The 21,013-nt window shown below is 40.6% G+C and overlaps 1 pseudogene across 1 annotated transcript; it reads right to left on the minus strand.

The window, feature by feature from the left end:
* Window positions 1-1,332: 1,332 nt before the first annotated feature.
* On the minus strand, window positions 1,333-19,645 carry LOC122563618 (regulator of G protein signaling 17-like; annotated as a pseudogene). The gene is made up of 5 exons (XR_015752142.1): window positions 19,231-19,645; window positions 13,889-14,016; window positions 10,293-10,382; window positions 4,207-4,441; window positions 1,333-2,035 (listed from the first exon to the last, which is right to left on the minus strand). The product of XR_015752142.1 is annotated as a regulator of G protein signaling 17-like (transcript).
* Window positions 19,646-21,013: the final 1,368 nt, after the last annotated feature.

Consider the following 21,013-nt stretch of genomic DNA (forward strand, 5'->3'; position numbering starts at 1 on the left):
TATCAGAAACCAGCTGATACAAATTAATATTGAATACAAACCAACTGATAAACTTAGAGAAAAAAATCACTTTATAAAGGCCATGAGTTTAGGCCTATGCAGTATTTGAGTTCACTGGAGCAATGCTCTACTTTATTCCAAATGCATGCACTGAACCTTTCCTTCAAACTATGCAATACTAGTCTTCTCACAAGTGAATACAGAATAGCTTGATAAAAAGAATTTTCACTTAGATTTAGGCCTTTTTTTTAAGATTACTTACAGAGTGGAAACAGGCCCTTCGGCCCAACAAGTCCACACCGACCCTGCTGTTCGGAGGGTTGGTGTGGACTTGTTGGGCCGACGGGCCTGTTTCCACACTGTAAGTAATCTTAAAAAAAAAAGGCCTAAATCTAAGTGAAATTTATTTTTATCAAGCTATTCTGTATTCACTTGTGAGGAGACTAGCATTGCATAGTTTGAAGGAAAGGTTCAGTGCATGCATTTGGAATAAAGTAGAGCATTGTTCCCAGTGAACTCAAATATTGCATAGCCTAAACTCATGGCATTTTCTAGCTAATGGGATATTCTTGAAGTTCAGCTACTGTTGTAATATGGGAAATATGGCACTTAATGTAAAACAGCAAGCTTCCATGGGGAGTAATGTAAAAGTGCAGAAGATTGGTTTTTTGAGATTTGACTGGGGATAAGGATTGGCCAGGACATCAGGAAGGAGTTCCTGCCTCATCTTCAGAATCACACTGTTGAATCTTTTACAAACTTCAGAGAGGGTTTGGTAAAGCTTAGGTTTAACATTTTATCCCCAAAACAGAAGCCCTGACAGTGCAATATTCCTTCTGTACTGTGCTGGGATCAGAAGGGTAGATTAGATGCTTGAGTGTCTTAACTAGGACTCTAATTATACCTCGCCATATGAATTAAGTTAATAGGGAGATGGTGGCAAGTAATTATATAATTGGATTAGTGATCCACGGGCCGAGACTAGGGACACAAGTTCAAAACCCGCTGAGGCAGCTGGTGGGAATTTAAACTAAATCAATTAAGAACAATCAGGAATTTAAAGCTAGTCTCAGTAATGATGATCTTGAAACAATTGAACCAGATGAGTTTATTATGCTCTTGAAGGAAGGAAATCTGCCATCCTCACCTGGTATGGCTGACATGTGACACTAAATTCACAGTAATTTGGTTGACTCTACCCAATATTTCAAAATTGCCTCAACAATAAAGCAAGTTGATTAAATTATCTCTAAAACAACTTTTTACAAAGACTCATCTTTGGCCACTTCTACAAAATGGGTTATTGAGGTTTAGCCACCAGTAATATGAAACTTTCCACATATTAATATTTATTAATGTCATATTAATATAAAGACCAATGAGGTGAAAAGTAAAGCTGTGAAAGGGAAAACCTGAACTTAAGACATCCATAGCACAACAAATGAAACGGTCTTTGAAAGAGATGGATTATCCTCCAGGATTAAACCTTTCAACAAGACTGAATTTTGCTTAACTCAGGGTGGATCTACATATTATGGGATTGTCAATAGCCCAATGGAAATTTAAACAGAGTCAATGAGTTGTTGAAGCCTTCCAATCTTCTGGTATGTGTAGACTTAGGTGTTATGGAAGGTTTTGGATACTTCATAGGATACAGCATTTTGTCCACATTATATCAGTAAGGCAAGTGGTGGTCATTTTGGTGAGAAATTGATGGCCCCATTTTGCTTCAAGAAGTGTGAGAAGGATTGCCATAGAGGCCTGAGAGTTTGATTCTTCATCAATCTTCATATCGCCTCGGTTTTTGGTCTTGCGCACAATGGTGGAATGACTGTTACAGTTTAGAATCCAGGGCATTGCCTGAGACAGTTGCGTTTTGTAAAAGTGATTTGTACATTGGTGAATTCAAGAATCTTGGGTAGGAGTCCCTGTGCATCAGTGCATATATCTGCATTTGTGCTTCGTTAAACATGTCTGCTGTTGGCATCACCATGTTTTTGTTGATTGTCTCTCGTACACTCGCATCGATGCTGACCTAGGGAAAGAAACTCAGCTGTGAAACTCAGCATTGCTTAATTATTTAAAGAAAGACTCTTGTAATCAGAGACACTGACAAAGTGGGAATTCTGCCATAATATATTCTCTTTAAAGTAATAGAGATCCCTTTTAAATATGGGATATGGGATAGTACATTACAAACATATCCAGCTGGCCACAACAGCAAAAAGAATGATTGCAAATAGCTGTTTCATAGTCTATAATGGGAGGTAATGAGATGGTGGCAAGTTTGAAAGTACAGTAAACATTAGGAAGGATAATGGATTTTAAAAGCACATTGGCTGTGTGGTGTGCTTAAGGATCAGCACTCAATCATTGCACTTTCAATATATCTTAATAACTCTAAGTTAGCTTGCTGACATTGAAGGTTTGTTTTAAGATGTTTAATCACCATGGCTAGGTAACATCATTAGTGACAGTCTCTGTTGAAACGTTGGTGGTATGTCCCACTGCTCTATTTATAGGTCTTGGTTTCTTAAGGTTGATGATGTCATTTCCGGTTCTTTTTTTCAGGGCAAGTTAGGTAGGATCTAAGTTGATGTGTTTATTGATGGTGTATGCCATGCCTCTAAGAATTATCGTGCATATCTTTGTTTCACCTTTCCTAGAATGTATGTGTTGTCCTAGTCAAAGTGGTGTCTTTCTTTGTGTGTATGGAAACTAGTAATAGTGGGTCGTGTCTTTTGGTGGCCAGTTGGTGTTCATGTACCCTGGTGGCAAGTTTCCTGCCAGTTTGCCAGATGTAATGTTTTTTACAGATTTTGTATGGTAACTTGTAAATGACGTTAGTTTTGCTGGTGGTATCTAATGGATCCTTTAGGTTCATTAGTTGCTAAAGGATCCATTAAATACCACCAGCAAAACTAACGTCATTTACAAGATACCATGCAAGACACTACATTGGACAAACTAGCAGGAAACTTGCCACCAGGGTACACGAACATCAACTGGCCACCAAAAGACATGACCCACGATCACTAGTTTCCATACATATAGATAAAGTAGGACATCACTTTGATTGGGACAACATACACAGTCTAGTACAGGCGAAACAAAGGCACGCAAGAGAATTCTTAGAGGCATGGCATTCTAACCAGAACTCCATCAATAAACACCTCAACTTAGATCCCACCTACCTACCATTGAGAAAAAGAACTGGAAATGAAATCGCCCACCTTAAGAAACCAAGACCTATAAACAGAGAAGTGGTACATATCACCAGTGTTTCACCTGATACTCTCACTGATGATGTTACCTAGTATGGTGATGAAACATCTGAAAACAAACCTTTAAGCTCAGTGAGCTAACTTACAGACTTATCATCAACCTGAGCTACAAATCTTCTCAAAAATCACTACTACCTTAATAGTATGAACTTGGGGAATCAGAGCACAATTTCCAAATTTTTCAGATGGTGGCAAGACAATAAACATTAGGGAGGATAATGGATTTTAAAAGGACATAGGCCGTGTGGTGATATGTTTTGGTATGAAGAATATGTAAAGAAATGCATGCTGAACAGTACAATATGAAAGTTGTGCAAGAACAGAGAGAGCTGGGGATATTTATTGCAGTAAATATCTGGGCACTTGGCGCGGTACCTATGCAATTACTATGAGAGTTTACTCCTTTGGTACATCATTGAACCAATTTTTGGGGAAAACATGTAATGGACAAAGAAATAGAGATGTGACTGTATTTCAGCTGTGTATCTGAGGGTAGCACTCTTCCAAAGTCAGAAAGTTATGGGCTTCCACAATCCCAATTCAGGGACATTCCAAAGGCTGGATTGAGGGAGGTTTGCACTATTGGAGATGCTTCCTCTCAGCAGAGATGTTAAACCAAGGACCTATATGTCATATCAGGTGGATATAAATGATTACATTGCACCATTCTGAAGACTTTGAGTGCAGTGTTCCTCATGCACCAATGAACATTTGTCCCTCCACAAACATTGTTCAAAAGACTGTCTGCTTATTTAACATATTTCTGTAGGAACTTGTACACAGATTGTCTGCCTTGTTACTGTATTTCAACAGCTGTTGGGCACTTTGGGATGCAATGAGGTAATTAAAGATAAACGCAAATTACTTCTTTTATGTGCATCCTCTTTATTTACGTGCTCCAATTCTTTCACATATCACTCACCTCCTTTGGAGACAGTATTGAGATATAGTCTAGGTAAATTGATTTTGCCATTTCTGCAATGATAGCTTTGTCATCTTCCTGCTTAAGTTTCTCACAAGCAAGCCAGAAGAGAATGTTTTCATCACTGTGTTCACTTTGTAAGAATTCCATTAAAATGTTCCTTCCAGCTGAATTCTTCAGAAGCTGTTCAAATGACTGGGACCAAGCAGTGACCTCTTCCAGGCTCAGAATCCCACTGTGAATCAAAAGGGGAGATGCCAGCTATTAGGAATGTATCTGTTTCAGGGGAAGGTGAGGGAAATTGCAACTGGTTTATTCTCTCTGGTAAAGAAGCTTCCTAGTCTTATGAACTGAAAGTGCCAAAATTATTCAGAAATAATACTCATGATGGCGAAGAGTTTATTTTATCGTGAAATATGAGTAAAATACTGGGAAACTTAAGAATATGAAGGGATATGAAACAGAATATATCAAATGGCCTCTCATGTACAACCCTATGGAATGTTAATCTTTACTTTCTTACGCTACAGAGACGTAATAAAACTAAGCTCTCCTGCAAAAAGGTAGTTGTTACGAAATAAATTATTCAAGAATGGCATTGAGGCAGACAACATAATTGGGTCATAGAGGCAATGAGATGAATTTTGAGAGAAATAAATGGCATTTAACGAGAGGAATTCTTCTAAAATTAATTAGTAAACCTGTTTCTGCTGGTTAGTGACTGGGTAACTAAAAGATATAATAAGAAATACATTACTCAATAGTTTGTTGGATAATGACAGGTTCATGCAGAGAAGGTGGTGGGAGCAGGACCCAGAATAGCTTTTGAAAGGGAAATAGATAAATGCTTGAAAAGAATGGAGAAAAGGCAAGGGGTAGGATGAAGTAAATAGGTCTTTTGAAGTTCCAGCACCGACATAATGAGCTAAACGGCCTCCATCATTGTTACAAAATTCCATGATTCCAGAGAGTTGAGTGAGCATGGGAGTATTTGAGATAAACCTTTACAAAAACCATCTGACACCATACAGGCTATTGACCTTTTATCTATTCATAAATAGTCATATAAATATTACTAATTTCATCTTGAATTTCCATACAATATTTCATAGAATCCCTACAGTGTGGAAATTTGGCCCTACATATCCACACTGATCCTCCGAAGAGTAAACCACCCAGACCTATTTCCCTACTCTATTACTATACATTTACCCCTGACTAATACACCTAATCCACACATCCCTGAACACTAAGGGAAATTTAGCATGGCCAATTCACTTAAGATGTACATCTTTGGACTGTGGGAGGAAACTCGAACACCTAGAGGAACCCACGCAGGGAGAATGTGCAAACTCCACAAAGACAGTTGCCCGAGGCTGGATTCAAACCCAGGTCCCTGGTGCTGTGAGGCAGCAGTGCTAGTCACTGTGCCACCTTCGATATGGCACTATATATGGCACAAATACATGCCATTTAGTCCGACCAGTCCATGTGGTGTTGTTGCTACACTTGAACCTCCTCCCATCTTTCCTCACCTAAAACTACCAGTGTAACCCTTCCCTCTAATATGCTTGTCTGGTTTCCCTTTACACTATTCTAATAGATATTTTGTATTACAGAACTTGAGAAAAGACACACTTTGAAGATTTTTCAGCAATTCTATACTATTCTTCAACCATTTCCTGTGGTAACCAGTTCTGCCTTCTTGCCCCTTGATTTAAAAAACAAATTTTCTTCTGAATTTCCTATTGGATTTCTTACTGGCTGTCTTGCATTGACAGTTTCTGGATATTCTGTTCTCCACAAGAGGAAACAGTATTGATGTTGCCAAAACTTTTCATAACTTTAAACATCTCTATCAGGTCACTACTCAGCCTTCTTATTAAAGGGAAAGGAGATCCAGTCTGTTAATCCTTTCCCAGTCTGTTAATCCAGTCTGTTAATACTCATGCATTTCTCATAACGTTTGGAGGCATTGTGCTCCATACATGATGTTATCAAAGGCTGAGTTCTAGAATTAGTCAATAGAACTTCATAGCACAGAAACAGGCAACTGGGTGCAACTGGTTTGTATTGGTGTTAATGTTCCACATGAGCTAACCCTACAGTATAATAACCTATTCCTTTCCACCTCATGTATTTATCTAGCTTCCTTTTAAATGTTTGCCTATTGTTTGCTCCTCTTTATTTTTGTGAGTTCCACTTTCTTGGTTTCTTCTGAATTCCATATAACTTTTGTTTTTGTGAATATCTTATACATGTGCACATTTTGGGCTTCCACACATCTATTAGATTAGATTAGATTACTTACAGTGTGGACTAATTCATAGATTCAAAACCCTTAACCCCTCAGTCTTTGCTTTGCAAGTAAAAAGAATTCCAATTTGTTTTGTTGTTCCTGATAATTTATAAACTCTTCAGCTACCCTCAATTAGAATTAGAATCCCTGCAGTGTGGAATCAGGCCCTTCGGCCCAACAAGTCCACACCAACCCTCTGAAGAGTAACCCATTCCCCTGCCCTATATTTACCCCTGACTCATAACCTACACTATGGGCAATTTTGCATGGCCACATAGAACTTGGAAACCTACACAGATCTTGCAAACCCCACACAGCCACCCAAGGCTAGAATTGAGCCCGGGTCTCTGGTGCTGTGAGGCAACAGTGCTAACCACTGAGCCACCATGCCTTTCAATATATATCAAATCACTTGTACAGGCTTATAAATTATTGCAGTTGTTAAATGTCACCTCTTTTTGAAAATGAAGATGGTGTTTGATATTTTCCAGAGGTCTGCAGTGCCAATAAATAGTTGTTAGCACCACCAGTGACCTCATAGAAATCTCTGATCTCAGTATTGCCACAGTGTGATGGTGGGGAGTGCTGTAAATGAGCCTCAATCCAGTTCCAGTTTGATCAAACATGCTCAATAGTTGGAGCTTTGGATTCTCCTATCAGAGCACAGATGGTTGGGTGATCCACATCTCTATGATCACCTTGCCTTTCTTCCATCACCTTTCTTCCTCTTCCTGTTGATATATTTCCCCATGTTATTTCCCAGTCTGACCTCTGCCACTGTGCACTAAATATTTAAAGTTCCTCTGGGCACATGCTGTGTTGCTATATTTGACCCATTACCATCTCTTGTTACTTTACATTATCATTCCCTTCGTATTGGAACATGAGTCAGCCATTCAGTCCCTGAGATTGTTCTATCTTTTGTCATTTAGTCACTCACACCCTTTAGCCTAGCACTGATCCTCCCATTTGTTCTTTTCTTTTCCCCACTGCCACTTTAATTTTCCTTGCCTCCAAATGTACACAAAAGCTATTTTGTCACTGGCCAGACCAGTGTTTATTCCTCATCTCTAATTACCTAGAGACTCTTGCAAATTTTTATAGATGCACCATAGAAAGCATCCTACCTGAATGCATCACAGCATAATATAGCAACTGCCCTTCCCAAGACCGAAAGGAACTACAGACAGTTGTGAGCACAATCCAGTCCATCAGCCTTCCATCCATTGACTTTATCTATATTTCCCACTGCCTTGGGAAAGCAGTCAATACAATCAAAGACCCCTCCCACCCTGGTTATGCTCCTCTCCAGCCTCATCCATTGGGTAGAAGATATAAAAGTTTATATACACACACAAACACATTCAAGAACAGCTTCTTCCCTGCTGTTGTCAGACTTTTGAATGGACCTCTACAATGTTAATGTTGATTGTTGATTTTTTTTTCTTTTTTTTTCTCTCTCTCTCCCCCTTCTCAGCAGCTGTAACATTGCATCCTGCACTCTGTTCTGTTACCCTGCTACACCTGTTAAATACAATCTGCCTGTAAAACAATTAACACAACACTTTTCACTGTACCTCGGTACATGTGACAGTAATAAACTGAATTAAATCAAATCAAATCGAAGGCAATTAAGGCTCAACCACATTACTCTGGGTCTGAATTCAAATGTAGATCAGACTGGTGACAACAGATTTCCTTCCCTAAAGGATATTAATGAACCAGGAGAGTTTTTCCTGACAATTGGCAATGGCTTCATAATCATCATTGGACTCTTAATCCCACATTTTAAAAAAGAATTAAAATTCCATCATCTGCCATGGTGAGGTTTGAAACTGGGTCCCTGGGACATTACCTTGGTTTCTGGGTTAATAATCTAATGACAATACTGCTAAGCCATTGTCTTTCCTGAATTAATCTTCAACATCTTGCATTTTGAACTTTAGCTACCTTGAATTTTCCCAATCACACAGAGACAGTTTAGCCACACAATCATAGAGTCATACAGCACGAGAAAATACACTGCGGTCCAACCAGTACATGCCGAACATAATCCCAAACTAAACTAGTCCCATCTGCCTGCTCCTGGCCCATATCCCTTAAAACCTTGCCTATTCATATACTTATCCAAGTGTCTTTTTAAGTGTAACTACACCCACATTCACCACTTCCTCAGGAAGTTGACCTCTCCTACATGCAAACCACTCTCTGTGTAAAATAATGCCCCATTTTAAATCTCTCCCCCTCATCTTAAACATATGTCTCATAGTCTGGAAATTCCCTATCCCAGGGAATATACACCTACCATTAACCCTATCTATACCCCTCATGATCTTATAAACCTCCATACAGTCACCTCTCAGTCTCCTACGCTCCCGTGAAAGAGGTCTCAGCCTATACAAGCCTTTCTTTATAATTCAAACCTTACATAGCCAGCAATATCCTGGTAAATCTCTCTTGAACCCTTTCTTGCTTAATAATATCCTTCCTATAACGGGGTAACCAGAACTGGACATAGTACTCCAGAAGAGGCCTCACCAATGTCCTTTATAACCTCAACATGACTTCCCAACTATATTCAAAGAACTGAACAATGAAGCCAAGTGTGCTAAATGCCTTTTTATCCTGCCTACGTGTAACGTAAACTTCAAAAGGTTATGTATCTAAACCTCTAGGTCCCCCTATTCTACAACACTACCCAAGGCCCTAACATTAATTGTACAAGTCCTGTCTCTGTTTGTTTTACCAAAATGCAATACCTCACATTTATCCAAATTGAACTCCACCTGCTATTTTTTAGCCCATTGACCCATTTGATCAAGATTCCTTTGTAACCTTAGAAAACCTTCTTTACTGTCTCCTATGTCACCAATTTTGATGTCACCCGTAAACTTACTAACCATGCCTTTTTTATTCTCATCCAAATGAATTACGTAAATGTCAAACAAAACTATAGACAGGACCAGGAGCAAGAGCAGGAAAGCTGCATTCCTACCTCCACGCTATCTTGCCAAAGGTGGAGTGAAGGCTGCAGAAATTACCTTCCTGGAATTCATGAGCAACTGTGTGGGCCTAATATTGACAGAACTGGCAAACAACTGGGTCTGCTAGGACCTTGTGGAAGTTCACTAACTGCTCATCTCTGGGACATTCGCAAAAGATGTCACACTATGGCCACATTTAGGTTTGAGGCAGAATTGAAGCTGACATCTGGACCGCAGCCTGACTGGAAAATCAACATCTTAGCTCTGTTTCTCTCTCTCCACAGGTGCTGCCTGACCTGTTGGGTGGTCCCAGTATTTTCTGCTTTAATTTCTGATTCCCAGCCCCTGCAGGTTTTACAGAGAAGATTAGGGCTAATGAGGTGTGTTGATGAGGATTTGGTGAAGGCTCATGTGGATCATAAATAACAGCAGATGGCCTGTTTCTGTGATGTACATTTGATGTAATTTCCTCCTTTGTTGCTCTGGCGTTAATCCCTTGTAATCAATTTACCAATCAGTGGGAACAATCTTTCATTGGCTATCCTCTCATAAATCTTCAAAATATTCCTAACTCAGACTCACCCTCCTGTATATAGCAGGTATGTTTCTAAAAATTCCATGTGTTATGTTGACCAGATATGAGTTTTTTTTAACTCAATAAAAATAGAAAGTGCTGGAGAAACTCAGCAGGTCTGGCAGCGTCTGCGGAGTGAGAAACAAAGTTGATGTTTCATGTCCGGTGTGATTCAAAAAATTATGTTCAAATTGAAAAGAGATCACCACCTCAGGAGTGATTTGTTCACCTTTCTTCTTTGTTCTGAAGACTTTCCATCTGGGAAATTAGAGATGGTGTCCTGTTGCAATCATGTTTATCTTCATTTCTGACAGTTAGGCTGAAAAGTAATAAGAAGTTTTATTTCATTGTGCATAATGGCAATCTGACATACAATTCTCACCCTAACCTCTCTCCAGGTGGTATCTTTATTCAACAACTCACAGTTATATAATGCCTTCAAAAAAATGAAACATTATTCTAGGGTTTGCATAAGAGCACTTCCAGGTACAAATTGGTGCTGAGATTACGTGTTTATTCTCACAAGTGGGATTTCCAAGCTATTTTCCACATAAGGGAGGTGACCAAAACAAAAAACTGGACACAAATGTAGGTTTTAAAGAGTATCCCAAAGAATTGGAAAAGACAGAGAGGATTACAGACAGAATTACCCAGCTGAAAGTCTAGCTGACTGAAGATATGGTTGTCAATGATGGAATAATGAAAGTTTAGTCAAGTTAGAGAAATGGAGAGATCTTTCGAATTATAGCCTTGTTTGTTTTGGGTTCTTTCTGCTGCAGTATTCAATTTGCTTTGATCTTCGAAACAGCTGGTGAAGGGGGCTACCACTTTCCGATAAAATGCCTTAAAGATGTGATTAAAAAAGAACTCCTCCGCCTTTCCCTGCCTCCAACCTATGTAGGGCTGAATCTTATCATATTATGGCTGTCACTTTTGACGAGTTTCATGGAGGGTTTCCCCTTGCAATGTCTGTATGGTTGCAGGATCCCAAGGTGGACTATGAGGCCTAGAGGAAAAGCGCCTTATGTTCCACCTTGGGACCCTGCAACCACACAGGATTAATGTGGATTTCAACAGTTTCCTCATTTCCCCTCCCCCCACATTATCCCAGTCCCAAACCCCCACCTCAGCACTGCCCTCCTGATCTGTCCATCACCTTTCCCATCTATCTGCTCCACCCCCTCTCTGACATATCACCTTCTCCCTCATTTTCATCTACCTAATGCATTCTCAGCTACCTTCCCCCCAACCCCATCCCCCTCCCATTTATCTCTCAGCCCCCCCGGCCCACAAGCCTCATTCCTGATGAAGGGCTTAAGCCCGAAATGTCAATTCTCCTGCTCCTCAGTTGCTGCCTGACCTTCTTTCATTCCTGGGACCATTCTTGTGAACCTCCTCTGGACCCGCTCCAGGGCCAGTACATCTTTCCTGAGGTATGGGGCCCAAAATTGCTCACAATACTCTAAATGTGGTCTGACCAGAGCCTTATAAAGCCTCAGAAGTACATCCCTGCCTTTATGTTGTAGTCCTCTCGAGATGAATGACAACATTGTATTTGCCTTCCTAACTACTGACTCTGCCCTTGAGGCTGGCCTTGATCTACTGTACAGGGATCCCATGCCTGAAGGATGTGTTCCTTGAGAGGACAGGATTACTCACTGTAGACTTTGAGACATGGCCATTGGGTTGAAGCACATGGAGTATGTTTGTTGTGAATTCAACTGGTACATGAATCAAGTGTGAGAATGACACAGCACAATGCTGGACAGCAAAATGTCCACGCCTCATGACTGATGACTGCTACTACATATAACAAGAAGCTTAGCTTTGTGCCTGCGCTGGAAGGCAAAGTGTAAGTATTGTGAGCCTTGCTGAGAGGGCAAAGCACAAAACAGCAACACAAGGCAGGAATTCTGTGAGCATCGAAATAGGCACAGAGGGAATGATTAGATTAGATTACTTACAGTGTGGAAACAGGCCCTTCGGCCCAACAAGTCCACACCAACCCGCAGAAGAGCAACCCACCCAGACCCATTCCCCTACATTTACCCCTTCACCTAATACTATGGGCAACTTAGCATGGCCAATCCACCTGACCTGCAGATCTTTGGACTGTGGGAGGAAACCGGAGCACCCGGGGGAAACCCACACAGACACAGGGAGAATGTGCAAACTCCACACAGACAGTTGCCCGAGGCGAGAATTGAACCCAGGTCTCTGGCACTGTGATGCAGCAGTGCTAACCACTGTGCCACCGTGCCGCCCCCTAATGAATGCTAAGAGAGTGAGTAAGCCAACCTGAGATGTTCTCAATTACAAACCAGGAAATGTTTGCCTGTCCCTGCATGGAAAATGTCCTTGCAGCAGCATTCCAATGAAAAGTACCGAAGTGCGGTGTTGATATGCAGAAACATAGTGTGCATGGATCAGAGAGATATTACAATGACGCAGCGATGCTGGTACATGTTGCCTGCTGATGTCTGTGGATTGGGGTAGCCACTGCCCAGGGAACATGCTCAGAGATGTGGAAACGGGTATCCAAGATTAAGGTCCAGAGGAACAATTTTTAAGCTGGAATTGCTAGCTACCCGCTCTGACTTTGATGGTGGGAATTCTTGGCTTCTAGTTCTTACCTGGCAGTGGAGAACAGAAAACTACACAATATCAAGACAAGCTTAGGTAGTAATGTTGATCATTCAAGCAAAAAGGCCTCTCACTGCTCACTCTTGAGAAACACATTTTGCCGACCAACACTGATTGTAAATGGGACTTTTTGCTCTCAGGGATGGGAACGTCTTCACTGGTCATCTCATCTGATGTTCCCAACTTTCTTGCTGTTCAGGGACTGGGGAGATCCGCCTGTAGACCCCAAAATTTCCTTGTGCAAATTTTCTAGAAGTGCGTTTGCAAACTGTCATTAGGTGCATTAATAGTTAAGCATAACAGATTTATTTTGAACATAATTACTCAGAGCGGGATATGATTCCAACATCATACAGATATCATTTTGACTGAGTATATGTCACCTTGAATCAACTGAGTTGTCATCTGTGAGTGTAGATAGCTATTGCCAAGTGGCTACTTCTCGATAGTGGGGGAGATCGGAGAAATCACATTTAAATCCAATCTTATGCAGACCTGATATTGACATGTTTATAGTTTCCAAGAGTGCTTATTAGTCAATGACATGAACAGGAACTGGTTCGCTCCTGTCCCATGAATGCTGATGACAAGTAATCTAACCACTGCCTCAGCTACATTCAGTACCTCAGTGCAGACCAGAAACCAACCTTGGGACCTTCTACTGCAAATGGTGTGATATGTCTGTTTACTGGACCAAGAGGGAACCTTCCATATGGAAGAAAACTTACACTTATATAGCACCTTTCATAAGCACAGAGCCGTTCAAATGCCTCAGTGGCAATAAAGCATGTTCGTGAAATGTAGTCACTGTTGTAATATAGGAAATGCAGCACATTATTTACACATTTCAGACTCCCAGAAAGTAAGAGCAACATCAGATAATCTGCTTTAGGTGTAGGTTGAAGGATAATTATTGAGGATACTGGGGACACATCCTGCTCTCAGCTCCAAAATAAGACATGGGGTCTTTTTCATCCACCTGAGAAAGCAGAGTGCTTGGTGAACTGGCTTTCCTCTGACACTGTAGCATTTCCTCCAGTATTGTCAGAGGGAGTGCCAGCAGCAAATTTGTGCTCAGGTCTCTGGAGAGGGATCTCATGTCATTCTTTAACATCTGGCACATGTAGGTCACCTCCTAACCAATTACAAAAATGTCTTTCCGTTACAATTTCAGATCTGTACCAGGAACAGCAGCAGCACCAGCAGAAACAGCAAGTGTTTGGATGTCTCCTGCACAGGCGACTGGAGCTGGAATTACTGCTTGACTGTGAACTCTGTCTTCTTAGTTGTGCTTGGTGAGAAGCCATCGTCTGGAAAAAAGACAAGACAAAAAAGATTGCTGCCCTGTAGGATGGTGGATACAATGCTAAAACTAACTTTAATACCAAAGTAATGATTAAAAACCTAATTAGTTCAGGTCTGATGTGCAGGAGATATATACACAATGCTGATGAAATCTCATTGATCTGAAGACTTGCCTCTGTTTTCCTCTTCATTAATGTTCCTAAACATTTTCTTCACATTAATCTATTCTAGTTTTCTTTGTGAATTTGCATTTTTTTTTTCTGATTGAAGCTACTGGCCCTTCCTAGAATAGGACTGATTTTTAAAAACTCATTCATGAGATGTGAGCATTTCTAGTTAGGCCAGGATTTAATTCCCATCCCTAATTGCCCAGAGGATAGTTAAGAGTCAATCACATTGTTGTGGGTTTGGAGTTACGTGTCCACCAGATCAGGTAAAGATGGCAGCTTTCTTTCCCTGAAGATCATTAATAAACAAGGTGAATTTTTACAGCAACCAATAATAGTTGGCATTAGATTAGCTTTTCATTTCACCATCTGCTAGGGAGGGGTTTAAAGCCATTTCCCCAGAACCTTGGCCTAGGATTCTGGATTACTATCCAATTACATTACCACTATACCCCTGCCTCACCTTGAATACTTCTCCCCAATGACTACCTTTCACAAACAGCAAGTTTTGGCAGACTATTTGACTCCAGCAGGTGGTGGGGAGGGTCATCATAGTAGAGATTTGGGGAACATCCACTGTTACAGATTTTCTAGTGGGAAGCATTGAAAGAATTTCAGGAGCCTCGCTGTTGCTGAGGTTAATTAACTCAGCAAATAACTTGGGATCCTCCTGTCTTTCATCATCATGTTAGGATATGTGTTTCATCACTGGATCATTGTTAGGGACATTATCACTAATGGTGCTCAGGGAGAAAATCTGTTTTCTTTAATTGATATGGCCTACATGTGACTCCAGACTCACAGCAATGTGATTGGCTCTTAAATGTTCTCTGAAATGCTCTAGCAAACCATTTCATTGTTTCATAGTGCCGTAGAAAAAGGCACTGTGGGGGTATCTACACCCACATGGATGGCAGCAGTTAGCTCATCTCATCTTCTCATGGAGAACTAGTCTGGGCAATAAATACTGACCTTGCCTGCAATGCACGCACCTGCAGAATCAATAACCAAAAAAAAAGCAAAACCGAGTTCAGTCAATGTGATGGATTTATTTGGCACTGTCTTACTGGATGACTCCCAATGCAATATCACTCCACTTTTCTGCTGAGTACATTCAGGGCTTGACACCTGATTTACTCTTAGCATGTTTAAAGACGGAGGAGAGCCCAGAGGAACTTCACATTGACATTAAATTAATAATCAAATGCACTTTTGTGGTCATTTTTTCTGGGAATGTGGAGTCCTGCATCAGAAGACCTTACAAAAATCAATCTATATATCCACATATGATTGATTTTTTTAACCCCTATGATGAAATGATACACACATACACATCATCATAAGGGTTTCAAAAGGGTAGGGAGAGGAGCTTCTAGTGACAGGAGGTCAGTGATCTGAACACACAGATTTAATAGGAAAAAGAACCTGAGACAGGAATGGGAAGAATAGGTTTATGCCACAAGATATTATAATCTATAATCATGTCTGAAAGTGTGGGTGGAGGTACATTCAATAATAACTTTTCAAAGGTAGTTGTGTAAGTGCTTGACAGTAAAGTTTCAGGGTTATGGGCAAAGAAAAGAGGTGTGAGACAGATTGGATTGCTCTTTCAAAGCAACATGATGCAAAGTGGCTTCCTCCCTGCCTTATGATCCTAGTCATGAAGAAAGAATAAATAAAGGCTTTTAATATTTGAACAATGAGTTTTCAACACTCAGGCGTTTGCAGATGAAACAGTTTCTTGTAGATCAGGTGGTGCAGGTACACCCCACAGTGCTGTTAAGGAGGGACTCTGTGACTGTGAAGGCACAGCAATATATTTTCATGGCAGAATGATACATGACTTGAAGGGGAGCTTGGAGATGATGGTGCTCCCATGTGCCTACAGACGTTGCCCTTTTGAGGTCAGGGGTGACAGGTTACTGCAGGAAATCTACTGCACTGAGATTAAAAGACACACCTCTACAGTTTCAAACTGTGCTGTCTAAGCAGGCAATAACATATTTCACTAAATTAAACATTGAAAGGAATCAAGTTGTGAGAGAGATACTTTACAATGAATACAACAACATCTTTCTGTCTTTGAACTTCCACAGCATCGGTGCCTCCAGCCCTCTAAATATTGCTTTCTGGAATACAATCTCCAAACAGCAGCAAAACATACTAGCATCTATAATGTACTAAAACATCTCAAGGTGCTCTAAAGGAGCAGACAAAATTTAGTTTTGAGTTATGAAAGGAAATCTTGTGAAAAGTTTGGTCAAAGAGGTTATTTTTAAGCACCTTAACGAAAGAATGAGAGAGATGTAGAGAGAAATAAAGAAGTTTTGAAAGGGAATTGGAGATCTTAGGGTTTAGCACATGAAGACACAGCCACTAATGGTGGGGTGTGGATATTAGGGTTGTGTAGGAGACCAGCATTCCAGGGCAGCAGAAAGTCTAGAGGCCTGTTCATCTGAAGGAGCAGAAGAAAATACTCAACTGGTGATGGACATCAAAAGGCAGCAAACTCCCCTTGCTCAGAGCTGGCTGTTTTCTGAAACTCCTCTTGTCCATGCACAGGATAAAGCTGCATCACATCAGTGGTTTGATGTCTGATTACTATTGTTAGAGAGTGAGACGTTAGACCCTGCTCAATAAAGAAAGCTTCTCACAAATTTCAAGCTGAAACACTCCTTCAATCAGAATCCATATTCAGGTCTGAGACTATTTGGCTTGAGAAAAGTAGTTGATCTTTTTCCCATGTTAATGTCTACAGCAGTCTTGAACGAGATGTCTAAACTGTAAAATAGTTTAGTTTTCACTTTTCCTTATTGCGTTACAGCTTGATGTTTTGCAGAACTGTTCGTTACATATTCATAAATGTTTACCCAACAGGAAATATTACAGTACAGAGTAGTTTAACTAACTACCGGTAAGATATTGCACAAGCCATGCAAAAAATTTGCAATGACTTTCCCATGAAAGTCTTACTTTTTTGGGCACTGGGAACAATTTTTGACAACCTCTGAACACTTGTTTAAAATCTGCTATTTATTTTCCAAATTTGTGGAGAATTTCAACTTGAATTTGTGACGCCCCTTCAATTAAGCAAAAAAATTCCAAAATATTTTGCAAATAAAACTTGGCAGAGTGAAATATGTATATTTTGAGGCAGGTGGCCAAAGTTTAGTCAAAATGTTTGGTGTAAGGGCATGCCAGAATGAAGGAAAGAAGGATGAAAAGGTGAAGATTGCAAGTGCTCAGATAATTGAAGGCATGCCTGCCAAACATAGCTCAATGCAAAACAGAGGTGTACATGGGGGAAAAAAATGGATTGACACAGTAATCTCAATAGGCTGCTGGTCTGGAGGTTCTAGTATAGGGAAAGAGCAAGGTTAGGGAAGGTTCAAAAATTAAGAATGTGACTTTTAAAATCTAGTTTTGTTTGACCAGATCCTAGTATAGTTCAATAAACACCAGGGTGCTGGGTGAACAAGAATTTGTTCACATGAGACGATGGGCAACTGAGTTTTCCATGAGCTCAAGTTAATATGGATAAAAGGCAAGAAGCCAAGAAGAGATGTTGGAGTTGTTGAGTGAAGTGTTAAAGAAGGTACAGATGCAGGTTTAGCAGCTGAGGCAGGAATGTGGTCAAGTGTTAAAGCAACTGAAGCCTTGTGCATTCTTTGAAATAAACTCCAATATTTTCCAGTTCTAACCCGAGATGCTAACATGTTCCTCTCATGACAGATTCAGTCTGACCTCATGAAGTTTTCCAGTGTTTGCTTTTTGATCTTTCCATGTCTTCATGCATACGTTTTTTTCTCCTTTGGGCATTAGTGGCAACTGATTGAAGCATTCACATGCTGATTATCAACCTATTGAACTACATCATGTATGCTCCTGTGTATCTCACAGGTCCCAATGGGGAGTTGAACCCAGAGGTTCTGACACATAGGTAGGGGTGCTCTCACTGCACTGCCAGACCACCTGGTTTTTGTGGTTGAGGGATGCATATTGGCCAGGAAACCTCTGAACTTCTGAACTATAATATTGTGAGGGGAATGGATAGGGTGAATAGGGAAGGTTTTATTCCCCAGGGTAGGGGATTCCTTAAACTCGCATAGGTTTAAGGTGAGAAGGGAAACATTTAAAGGGGACTTGAGGGACAACTTTTTCACACAGGGTGGTGCACGTATGGAATGAGCTTCTAGAGGAAGTGGTGGAGGCTAGTACAATTACAGTATTTAAAAGACATCTGGAAAAGTACCTGAATAGGAAGGGTTTAGAGGGATTGGGCCAAATGCTGGCAAATGGGACTAGATTAATTTAAGACATTTGGTCTGCCTGGAGGAGTTGGACAGCTATCCAGTTCTATGGCACCATGGCATGACATACACTTGGCTTAAACTCTCATTGGAAAGACAACACCTATGACAATATAGCACTCCCTCAGTGCAGCAATTTGAGAAACAATCCTAAATTGATTCTGTTGTCTGTGAGATCTGAATGCTCAATCTTCTGGCCATAGAACATCATGGACTTAGATGACATTTGGCGTTGATGGAGAAAACACAATACACTGCAGCCCTGAACTGAAACCTGAAAATAGGATCAACCCACCGGAGAAAATAAAATCTTGAGATGGACCTAAATAATCAGCAGTGAAACCGTCCTCAGAACATATTCCTACGAATTAATTATCACTGGCGCTATATCGTGTACTGAACAGGTATCGAGACTTCAATGCTATCTGCTGCATATCAGAGTTTTTTATTTAAAGCAAACTATTTAAATGACTACATCGCCCCGCTGTTGGAAACGTGCTTTGGTTTGTTCCTGTTTAAAGAATGTATATTATTCAACTCTGTCGGGCGATCTTCATCGCATATCGATGAGAAACACCAGCAGACAACTGCAAAGGGAAAAGGGAGTTGCTCTCTCACGTCAATATAACAAAACAAATTCGCCAGAGATTCAAAAAAAAAACATGCCTAGAAATGTCACAATGGATTAAAGAAGCTGTTCAAACACTGGCTCATTACACAAGGATTAGTTAGCAGTACTTACAGTCACTAAATCATATTTCGACTTGTTGCAGAACTGGCGGGGATTTTCCCTCCTTCCTATTCGAAATCCATTCTGATCTTTTTCCGTCTTTTTAAACAATTTTGATTGAAGATGTCAGTTTCAGCTGGAGAGACGCATGCGTGGTCATTCCCGGCTCTCCTTAGCCAATGCGAATATTTGCCCCACTTTATTTTTCGTCCGCCTCCTTCCTAAACAATAATCAGAAGGTGTGCGGACAATGCATTCGGGGGGAGTGATGGTTCGGAATTTATTTTTCTGTGAAAAAGACCTGTTATTGAAAGATGCCTTCTGTGAGCAGAATCATAAAGACGTGCATGGCAATAATTTGCCTTTAGGATGTAGTCAGTTCTAACACAATCGGGGGACAGTTCATCTACTGCTATTTAATACCTTACTACAGTAACATGAACCTATTGGCGATAAAATCCACTGACAGACAGATAACATGAACCATGTACCTTGGACTTCTCTGGATGGAGCACCTGCCTCCCTTTATTTAGCCATGATTCAACACATATCCATCCTTTGGGCCGTAACTTTGGAAAACTCACATCTTTTGAGGGTGTCACCCAGCCTGAATCCTGTAAGAACATTCCCCCTAACCACAGTCCACAGTTCAACCCCTTCCCCCAAAATTGTTTGCTCTTCTAACTCCATCCATTTGTTCATCACCACCCTTGGTTTGACCCTGCATTAGTGCTGTAGCCTTCAGTTCCCTGGACAGTGTGCTCCTTAGTTCCCTTCTTAAAGTCTCTCTCTTGCCACTTCTGTTCCTACCTGCCCTGTAGAAAAACACAGCTAAATAACTGAAAGAACGGCAAATGCTGGATAAGCAGAAAGTTGCTGGATTAGCATAGCTTGCCTGACAGCATCTGTGGACAGAAATCAGAAAGTTAATGTTTCAGATCGATTCACTTTTCCTCAGAACTGATGGAGCTAGGACAAAGTTGTTTTTTATGCAGAAGATAGGGTGGAAGGGGGCGGGGGTAAGGAGTAAACAATAGGTAGTGATAGAGCCCAAAGACAGAAGAACCATCAGACAGACAAAAGAGTGGATCAGTGTAGCAGAATGAATAGCTACCAATGGGGACAATTGGTAGCTAACAATGGGTTGCGTTGTGGAGGTGCCGGTGTTGGACTGGGCTGGACAGAATCAGAAATCGCGTGACACCAGATTATCATCCAACAGGTTTACCTGAAGTCACAAGCTTTCAGAACACTGCTCCTTCATTAGGTGAAGTGCCTTGAAGAAGCAGCGCTCCAAAAGCTTGTGATTTCAAATCTGTTGGACTATAACCTGGTGTCATGTGACTTCTGAATGGGTTATGTGTAACAGCAGACCATATGATAACAAGGCCTGGTGTGTGGGGATTGGGGTAAGGGCATGGGGGAAATAAAACATAGCTGTTTGGCTCAGATTTTGCCTCCCTCCCATTTAGTGTTTATTGGCTCACTCAACCAGACTGTAGGTCGTGGTGGAACACTTTCATACATTACAGACACTAATAAAACTAAGTTGTTTTTTAAATTATATTTTATTTCTTTTAGTTATCTCTCTGATAAACTGACCTAAGTTAATAAGTACCTTCAGAAAAGGAAGTACTTTTGAAGTGTCATTACTGTTATATTGACCAACTAAAGAACTAATTAAAACCTAACAAGGTACGTACAAATAGCAGTGAGATAAATGACCTGTGAATCTCTTCTTTTATCCTGGTGATGTGAGAGGATGTTCTATTCTTATTCATTAATATTCACAAAA

Source organism: Chiloscyllium plagiosum, unplaced genomic scaffold (assembly GCF_037043375.1).
Source record: "Chiloscyllium plagiosum isolate Xiang-an unplaced genomic scaffold, Cpla_swu_hap1 HiC_scaffold_30, whole genome shotgun sequence".
Classification (NCBI taxonomy): Eukaryota; Metazoa; Chordata; class Chondrichthyes; order Orectolobiformes; family Hemiscylliidae; genus Chiloscyllium; species Chiloscyllium plagiosum.